Source organism: Leuciscus leuciscus (assembly GCF_965113295.1).
Source record: "Leuciscus leuciscus genome assembly, chromosome: 25".
Taxonomy (NCBI): Eukaryota; Metazoa; Chordata; class Actinopteri; order Cypriniformes; family Leuciscidae; genus Leuciscus; species Leuciscus leuciscus.
The window spans coordinates 26122564-26131902 of NC_138724.1; the positions used below are offsets into that span (position 1 = coordinate 26122564).

General features: G+C 37.8%; 1 long non-coding RNA gene across 1 annotated transcript; it reads left to right on the forward strand.

Annotated features, from left to right (window-relative positions):
• Positions 1-286: 286 nt before the first annotated feature.
• LOC309490135 lies at positions 287-6580 on the forward strand. Its single transcript, XR_014202596.1, has 3 exons — positions 287-351; positions 2454-2528; positions 6336-6580. It is a non-coding gene; the product is annotated as an uncharacterized lncRNA (long non-coding RNA).
• The last annotated feature ends 2759 nt before the right edge of the window (positions 6581-9339 follow it).

Here is a 9339-nt window from a genome sequence, read left to right on the forward strand (position 1 = left end):
TATATAGCGCTTTTAACAATATAGACTGTTTCAAAGCAGCTTTACATTGATAATAGGAAATTAAAGTAACAGATTATTTTGGCTTTACAGCAGCTCTAGAATAAAGTTATTGTCCAGCTAAAGTTAGTTTTGATTGATTCACTTCCGTTGCAAAGATCATTAGTTATTAACTTAGGGGCCGCTAACACAACACCGTTCTTCTAACAAAAAACCCTTAACACACTCCGGCCTGCTCATTCCCACAACAACAGTGCCTGGTGACTCGAGAACGCAAACCTTGAAAAAAAGGCGCAGGTCCTTCATTAGATCTGGATCCGGCGGACTGCGGTAAACCACCCTGCCACCATGAACGTATGAACTAATTGTTCCGCATTTGTCATTGAGAGCATATGATATAATTTAGATATATTTTTAAGATGGAAAAATGTGGTTTTACAGATAAACGTGACTTTCAAATGAAAGATTGGTATCAAAGAGCACACCAAGTTTCCTAACTGACGACGAAGACTTGACAGAGCAGCCATCAAGTGTTAGACAGTATTCTAGGTTATTATGTGAGGAAGTTTTTTGTCCAATAATTAGAATCTCTGTTTTTTTAGAGTTAAAAGGATAACTGTCGCCAAAATGCAGTCTGGTTAGTAAAGTGAAGCTGGTATCTTCACAGATTTAATGTCTTCTTTTCTCTTCAGTTGATTTCATCTTAGACTGTGCCTGAAGTCAGTTGTAGTTCTTGTGTTTCTGCTCGTCTCTTCTTCTGTTCTCTTCTTTCCTTCAGTGATTCTTTTTGTTAACAGGCTTATTAAGGCTGAGATGACTTCATATTTAATATACACAGATTTTGTGGCTCAGATAAGGTCCAGTTCTGGTTTATTCTTTGCTCTTGGCTGACATGTGGCATTGCTATGGCCTGCATGTGGCCCAGATCTGGCAAACAGGAGCGATCCGCCCAAGGGCCGTCATTCCACGCTTCATGTGGGCCAGATCATCTTTCCACGTGGGCCAGATGTGGGCCGGATCTGGGCAGACACAATGTTGCTATGTGGGATTTGTTTGCCATTAAAAACCAAACCGAGCTATTTTAATGGCTGCAAAAGGCTATTTATTGGGGAGGTATAAAAAAAGAAAAGAAAAACAGGCTCTAGCCGGACTTGGGCAGAGAATTCTGTTAATTTGTCAGACATTTTTTGCCTGTCTGTCACCCCAATCGAGTTTGCATACTGCTGATAAAGTGTTGTCCTCCTAACAAGTTTAATAACTTTTTTCTTAAAATAAAAAGAACTCTGAACCTTTAAATATACAATAAAACAACACACACACAAAATGTATAAAGCAAACAATTGTGTCAAACTAATTAAAGAACTATAAAGAACAATAGGTAACACTTTAAGGTCCCATTAGTTAAAGTTAGTTAATGCATTAAGTAGATTAACATCAACAATGGGCAATAGCTTTGATAGTTATTATTCTTTAACGTTAATTAACACAAATACAACTGTTCATTGATAGTTTGTGTTAGCTTAAGTCCATTAATATTGGCATAGTTAACTTTTGATTTTAATAATGTACACTAAAAAATATCGCTTTGGTTTTACTCCAAAAAAATCGAGGCAACTATTTGCATCAGACTTCTGAGTAATTTGAACTCATCTAATTTGTGTTTCGAGCAAATAGACTTTACACGTCTTCAACATGCACCCTTAAAGGGACGTTTCGGAATAAAATCAACCTAGGCTCCTTTGCACCATGACCTCGAGCCAAACACCCTCCAGAAGCCTTTTTTCCCTTGGTTGAACATTATTAAAGTTAGAGCTTATTTAGAGATATCAGCCGAATGGCTTAGTGCAGGTGCTAATGCATCCAAGGTTGTGTCTCGTAAATTACCCCACAAATAATATGGTACCAAACTTATACAATACTACAAATAGGTTCTGTACTCATAAAACGAGGCATTGGAAAGTTTGTAAGTACATCAGGAGTTTATTTAAATAACACTTGCCTGACGGCTCATGCTACCGCTAACCCAGACGTCGAGGTCACTTCAGTGATTTGGGAAAAGCACGTAAAAATCCTGGCAGAAAGCGACGCATAAGGATGTAGTGTAACGACGAATCATTATTTTTTCCGAAGTGATAACAACTTAGTGTTAACTAATAATTGTTGCAAACTGGTACCAAAAAAGTATTAGTGCATTCCTGGAACTGGGCGTCATTACACTACATCCTTATGCATCGCTTTCTTCCTGGACTTTTACGTACCCAGCATGCATTGCTTAAAACTCTGTAAGGAGAGTAAAAATTTTGAAATTACGTGTTAGTTTTTGCACAAGATCATTAGGGGGAGATCTGTTATTTTTAGAATTTAAAAGGGTTTCTGTTTCAAATGTAAGAGAATTGAGTTACGAATTCTAAATTTAATGGTTTTAATTAAGTTTCTTTTGTACTTTTACTTCACAGTACTCATAACGTCATGTGAAGGCCAAGTGTGGTAATCCATACTCAGAAATTGTTCTCTGCATTTAACCCATCCAAGTGAGTGCACACACACTATGCGCAGTGAGTAGTGAACACACACACACACACACACACACACACACTGCAAACAATGGGCACACACATCCAGGACAGTGGGCTGCCATTTTTTGCTGCAGTGTTTGCCCACCCTGTTCAACAGTACAATTATCCAATGTTCCCTAAGTTTGAGACGATAATTAGGTGTGTTTGATTAGAAGTAGAACATTTGCATGTCGTGTAGCCTCTGGGAACAGGGAACATAGTGTCGGCCCAGATCTGGTACACGTGGATTCCCCACGGCTAATAACTAATAACTTATAAGTGACTTAAAACTATATGTCTGCACAACACTCTCCTTGATAACATTGACAGGACATTTCCTTATCACATAGCAGAAGATTAAACATGAATATATTTGAAGAAATTAGAAAGAGAGAGATCAAGTAAAAAGATAAAGTAGAACACAACTGTTTGCTCACAGACACGCACAGGTGTTTTATTCATTCAAATTAGATCCGATGTCATGTTAAACACAAACTGACTGTTTAAAATTGAAACTGGAATACGTTCTGAAAATGAACCCTGTCAATGCGATCCTGGTTCACGTGTGACGAGCTCTTTTTCTTCAGCGTCAGAATGTAGGGGGACACCGGGGACGGTTGTAACACGGGGCTAGTTGTAACACTACCAATTCCACCAATCAGGGATAAGAAAGGAGTTAAATGACAGTTTCAGTTCCTCAGGCTTCCTTTACGATCGCACACGGAGGTTTTCAAGTCTGCGTTGCAATCTCTCCTGAAGCTGCAGCAGAAAATCAAATTCTTAGGTAAAAAAGTAAAAAAACATAACAAGATAATATTTTGTTTAGTACTTCTACCGTTGTAGATAATGTTGTATGAGTTATATCAGGTCAAACTGTAGTTTCTATAGTAAAGAATGATGTATCAACCTCCTACTAATTTCAAAGCACCATGCTAATACAGCTAGTTAAACAATAGTGACAGTGGGTTGTAACACGTGTTTTGAAAGTGTGCTTAATTTGTATTGGACTTTTTATGCAAACTCAATTTAATTTGTGAATGATAAATAACATATTTAAAATCAGGTCAAAGTTAAATAACACATACACTGCAAAAAATGCTTTTCTTACTTAGTATTTTTGTCTTGTTTCCAGTCCAAATATAAAAAAAAATCTTAAATCAAGATGCGGTTTGCCTATCAACTCGCGGTGGAATTCAACATACAGCATCCACAAACCTGGGATGAGAAGAACACACAAAATATGCACATACACTCCACATATTCACACATATTTTATTGTTGCAGCCATTCTTTTAAAATAAAAATGTTTTTAATAAAAACCTTTAGTTTTTGTGCATTTTGTCTACCTGTTACTACTTACCCCAGTATGTGTTACAACCTACCCCAGTAGTGGGGTAGGTTGTAACAAAGGACCACCTTATATTCATGATCATCTCACAAAGTCTGTGATATATATGAAGATATTTAAATTGTTGCCATTTGTAGTAGACAAATATGGGTACTTTGCCTAAAAGTTTCAGACATATAGCTAAAAAAAAAAGAGGTTGTTTTAGGTGCTGAAGAAAAAAGTGTTACAACCGTCCCCGGTCTCCCTACTCGGCAAACTCTCGAACGGCTCCGTGGCCGGCGGTTCTCTGACAGGTGTATTTCGCTGCGATGAGATCTGCCACAGGTGCATCACATGGGACGCCATTCAGCCCCACCTGAGACAGGATCTCTACCTCTTCAGCTTCTGAACCTGAAGGGAAAACATCACAGACCCCTCAATAATTTTTGTATTATTTTGCATGTGGTTCCAGGTTTATTTACACCATTCGTTTGAAGGTTCTCGTGTCTTCCAGTGTAAAACACTGCAAAATGCTCCAGATCGAAGCTTTAACTGACAGCCTATGATACATAGATTATTAAAATCTAGATTATTAATTAAGAGCTATAATTTATTTTAGTAATTTCACAAGTAAATATTAGCATAGTTATACCATAGGCAGAGTAAAATGCATTTCATTTTTTTTTATATTATGTATGTGGAGAGATCTTTTGAATATACAGGAGCTCATAATGGATATAAATTATACAGTACATCTAATAAAGTCAGAGTTATAAATATATATTTTATAGTCAGGCAAAATACTTTTTGCATTTATTTAATCAAAAATACAATAAAAACAGTAATATTCCAAAATATCTTCAATTCAATTCACATTTATTTGTATCCCCGATAGCACACGTAGGCCTACATCACGGAGATGTCTATTTGATGTGCGTGTTTACATCTGGAAGATGTATTGTGTTTGCTCATCTGCAATGTGTCTATAGGACGTTTTCCGTCAGATGTTCAATAGTCGTTTAGAAAATGTCTAAAGGCCAATTCACACCGCACAGACAAATGCCAACAAACAAGTCTTTCGGAATTTGTTGGATCAGTGTGTTACCCCTGTCGGTGTTGGTCTGGGTTTGTTTTCACCTGACTGAACATGTTTAATCAGCGTTTGTTAGGTTGTGGAATGTTCGAGCAGTGTGATATGATTTTACAGTACATGACAAACTCTGACGTAATCTGACCTGACCACAAACCATTGCAACTTGCCATGACGATGAGGAATGACGATGACTGCATCCTTGTAGTGAAAATGGCAGGTTTCTGGACAAACCAGAAGACAATTCTAGAGAAAGAGCAAGGAGATATTCACGAGAGCACACTGGACAAAGTTTGAGCACACACGCGTAAAATCTGAGCGAGAGCAGAACCATATTGGAAAGCATTTAAGATGCTTATGATTTAGAATGTATGTAAAACTGACATCTTAAATACGTCTATCAGATGTTAGTAAACAGCAGATGCTTTCCAGATGAAGTGATCTTTAACAGACATCTTGCAGATGTGTGTGTGCTATCATAGCGCTTTACAGAAAATACATGTTTCTACATTAAAATTTAGAGTGATCTGCTATCAGAGGTGACTCTGTCCAAGTAATGCATTACGGAAATGTATATACAAATCACACAGTTAGCTAATAATGTATTCATTTAAGGCAGAAACAAATAGGTATTTGAAGTAATTAATTACAAGTTGTAACATAATGGTAACGATATACTGAAAATGTTAGTCCTCGCAGGAGTTGGAGCATCTGAAGTCTTCATAAAATAATTTTATGGAAAATAATTAGCGTAGCTGCTGTTCATAACAATAAGCAATGATAATCTTGTGCATTTGATCTGATATAACTGGAGTACAAGGTCATGAGGTGCATTATGTGAATGCTTGGCTAAAGAGATGTGTCTTTAATCCAGAAAACACTCTCCCTCCTTCAGTGGACTTATCCAAGGTACAACCAAAAGTCCAGAGTTTTGTGAAGAAAATAACTGTTTTTGTAAAAGAATTAAAAGTACTGTTTTCTATTTGAATATATATTTTGAAATGCAATTTATTCCTGTGATCAAAGCTGAAATATTAGCATCATTACTCCAGTCTTCAGTGTCACATGATCCTTCAGAAATCCTTTCTGAAAGGATCAGTCAACAGGATAAACAGGATTTTGTTGATAGTTTTGCCAGAACAAGTAGGCTATGCAATTATTGTGTGTACCCTCCCCCCGCCCAGTCCCTCTTTTCATTGGAGAGAAGGGGAGAAATCCCAGTGCAAAACAACTTGGTGAACACCAACACCAACAATATGAAATGTAGTTATATTATCTATACTACTGTGGATTAATGCTAAAGATATTCTTCTGTTGCCATTTCTAATCTCGGATTAAAAACTTTTCCTCTCCGGTCCCCCTACAGGTTGGAAGCAGAATCGTCCATTACCGCTGTCGTAAATAATTTAGCCTACCGTCGCACACTCGCTCGCTGTTTATCCAGCACCGGCTTTGGAATGAACAATGTCCACAGACAAGGTAGAGTATGTTGCATGATTTTATGAAAGTATGATGTATTGCGACATCATAAACGAAGAAAATCTAAATAATGACTATTTACGCTTGCCGTAAAGCAAGTCAAATTTGTAGTTTCTTAATTCTCATTCGAACTACAGAAACGCGACCCGATCTGGCAAACTTGCATAGCGCGGTTATAGCAGATATAGGGCCGCAAAGCGAATGCAGAACCCTGTTACGACTTGATGAACCACTGAAACCTTTTTTGGAAAAACATTATTTTAAGTGAAAAAAAAAAAGTTATTTAGTGTTGCTTTAAAATGGACGTGACGAAGCTTTAAATTTTAAACCGTATGATATTTCACTTTGTGTACAAACCCCAAGTCTTTCTGAAAAACAAGATTACAGAATCTTTTAATGATTTTTTTGTGACCTTAAGCTGTAGGCTACTTTGATACCCTTTCAAACATGAGAATACAAAACCAGAAACCGATGAAAACTGATGATAGCTTTACAATGTAATAAGCCATTATATTGTCATGGGTGAGGTTGTATTGTGTCTGATGGCAGCTGGTGAACAACAGAGATCCAACTGTGAAATGAAATCTGATATCTATAAAAGAAACCTTTTGTTTTTGGACACAACAAAGATCATAATGGATCCACTGAAGATGAGTCAGAGTTCTGAACCCAAGTGCAGTATATACCCAAAAATACTCATAAATTGAATATAAACATGAATTGTGTCTTGGTATGGCATGGACATAAAACTCAGGACAGCATAACACAGCTAGACCAGGAAACAGATTTAAAACAGCGGACATATGGGAACTTGACACAATAGAAAACAAAATGATATGGCATGTTCATACATGACATGGAAAATATAATGACATGATATACAAAGAAAAAAAAAAACCCTGCAAACAAGAGCCCAACAAAATACCAGCCTTGCAAAGATTTTGTTCCTAAACATTAATTTGACTTATTAGAGGTCATTGTGTCCAAAAATTTCTTATGCCGCTTTTCCACTGCATGGTACAGCTCAGTTCGGCTCGGTATGGTTCGACTCGGTGCGGAACGGTTTGGCTCGCTTTGCTTTTCCACTGCGTGGTACGACTTGACTCGGTACGGCACGGTTCGGTTCGCTTTAGCTTGGTTGCTTTTCCACTGCAGTTAGTACCGCTTCAAAGTGGGTGGGACTGATCGTTATAGTTGCGCCGCCTCTATGACATCATCGTAAACGCGCCACATTTCAAACGCACAACACAGGAACAATGGAGCCTATCTTCTTTTTTCAAGCAAGTACTTTAAAAACAGGCGCTACAGCGTTGGCTGTTGTCTACTGGCTATTTAAATCTAGCGGGTTTAGTGTCTCGTGTCGCAAATACAATGACGCTGGTAGTGACGATTCTGTCTGACCAATCAGTGATCTGCAGTGTTTTCACGTCACATTTTAGTATCGGTACGGTACGCTTGGAACCTCAACAGAGGTGGTACCATTTAAAGCAAGCCGAAGCGAGTCATACCGTACCGTACCGTACCATGCAGTGGAAATGCGCCAAAAGTGAGCCGTACCGAACCGAGCCGTACCGTACCATGCAGTGGAAAAGCGCCACTATAGGTTTCAGATTCATTTCGGATTTTGTCACATTATTACGTCATAGTGTGATGAAAGACAGCCTATGCAGAGGAAGATTAACGTCTACTTTGCCTCTTTAGCCCCACCCAACGATTCAAGCATGTCGTAGTAAATACGAGACGGATGCAAACCCCAGATACAAATCAATAGAGATTACAAGACTTTTTAAAGTGCCAAGTTATGAAAAAAGTATTTGCATTGCCATCCTTGTGATTCTAACATTAAGAAAGCATGGATGAATTTTACTTCTAACTTTTTTTTCTAACTTTTTTTTACAGATCGTGTCAGTATGACAGTGTTCGCTTCATTTTACTGCGGATTCGTTTTTAAGCAAGACAGCTTGACGCAGGCTTTTCAGAGAGACTGAAAATCAAAGATGATGCGTGCCGACTATATTGGAAACGACAGCAATGTCGAAACATACAAGTGTCACACAGTATAGCTGCGCTTACATGGACCCCTATAATCTGATTGTAATGGGACTAGCAACACAGTCGGAATAAAAAAATTACATGTAACCATGTCAATAGGAATGAATGGGCCGAATCCATTCGGATTGTACGCATGAATCTTTAAACCTTTTCTAATCCGATCGAGAGGAACGCCGGAAAGAATAAAAGAACAGCAAATCACAACTATTCAGTTTTCAACAACATGTACACTTTTAGTAAGGATCCTACGCACAGTTTTATAAATGAGCCCCCAGATCCTGTGGCAATTATAACTGTGGCAACTCAAGTACTTTTTTTAATTTGCTAAACTGTTGCCCAATGACAGCAGTGGGCGTTTACTTCAAGTCTTGAATGGCACGGCCATCAAGTGTTTGAAAGAGAGGGTCAAAAACAGGATAGAAAATAGCGTTTACTTCTAAATTAGGATTTTTTTTTTTTATGTAAAAAAACAAAAACTTGATAACATTATAAGTGGACCTCAGAGAACATTATAACAAATGCAGTTCATGACCTCTTTAAGACACGAAATGAAAATGAGCTGTCTTATGCAAACCTTTGAAGCAAATACTAACAGAAGATGCAAGTGAGCTACTAGGTTGCAAACAGAACTGCGTTCCATATTAAATCCACACAGGGTGTAGTTTACCCCGTATTTTAATGTATTTAGTGCATTTAGATATGCACTGCGAGCCCTCACTGGCTGGACACTGCATGTGACAGCGCGGGAATGTAAAAATAATGTATTTAAACAGAGCTACTGCAGTGCTTACACATAAACTTACGACTTTCTGTTAAAGAACATGAACACATATTGACTT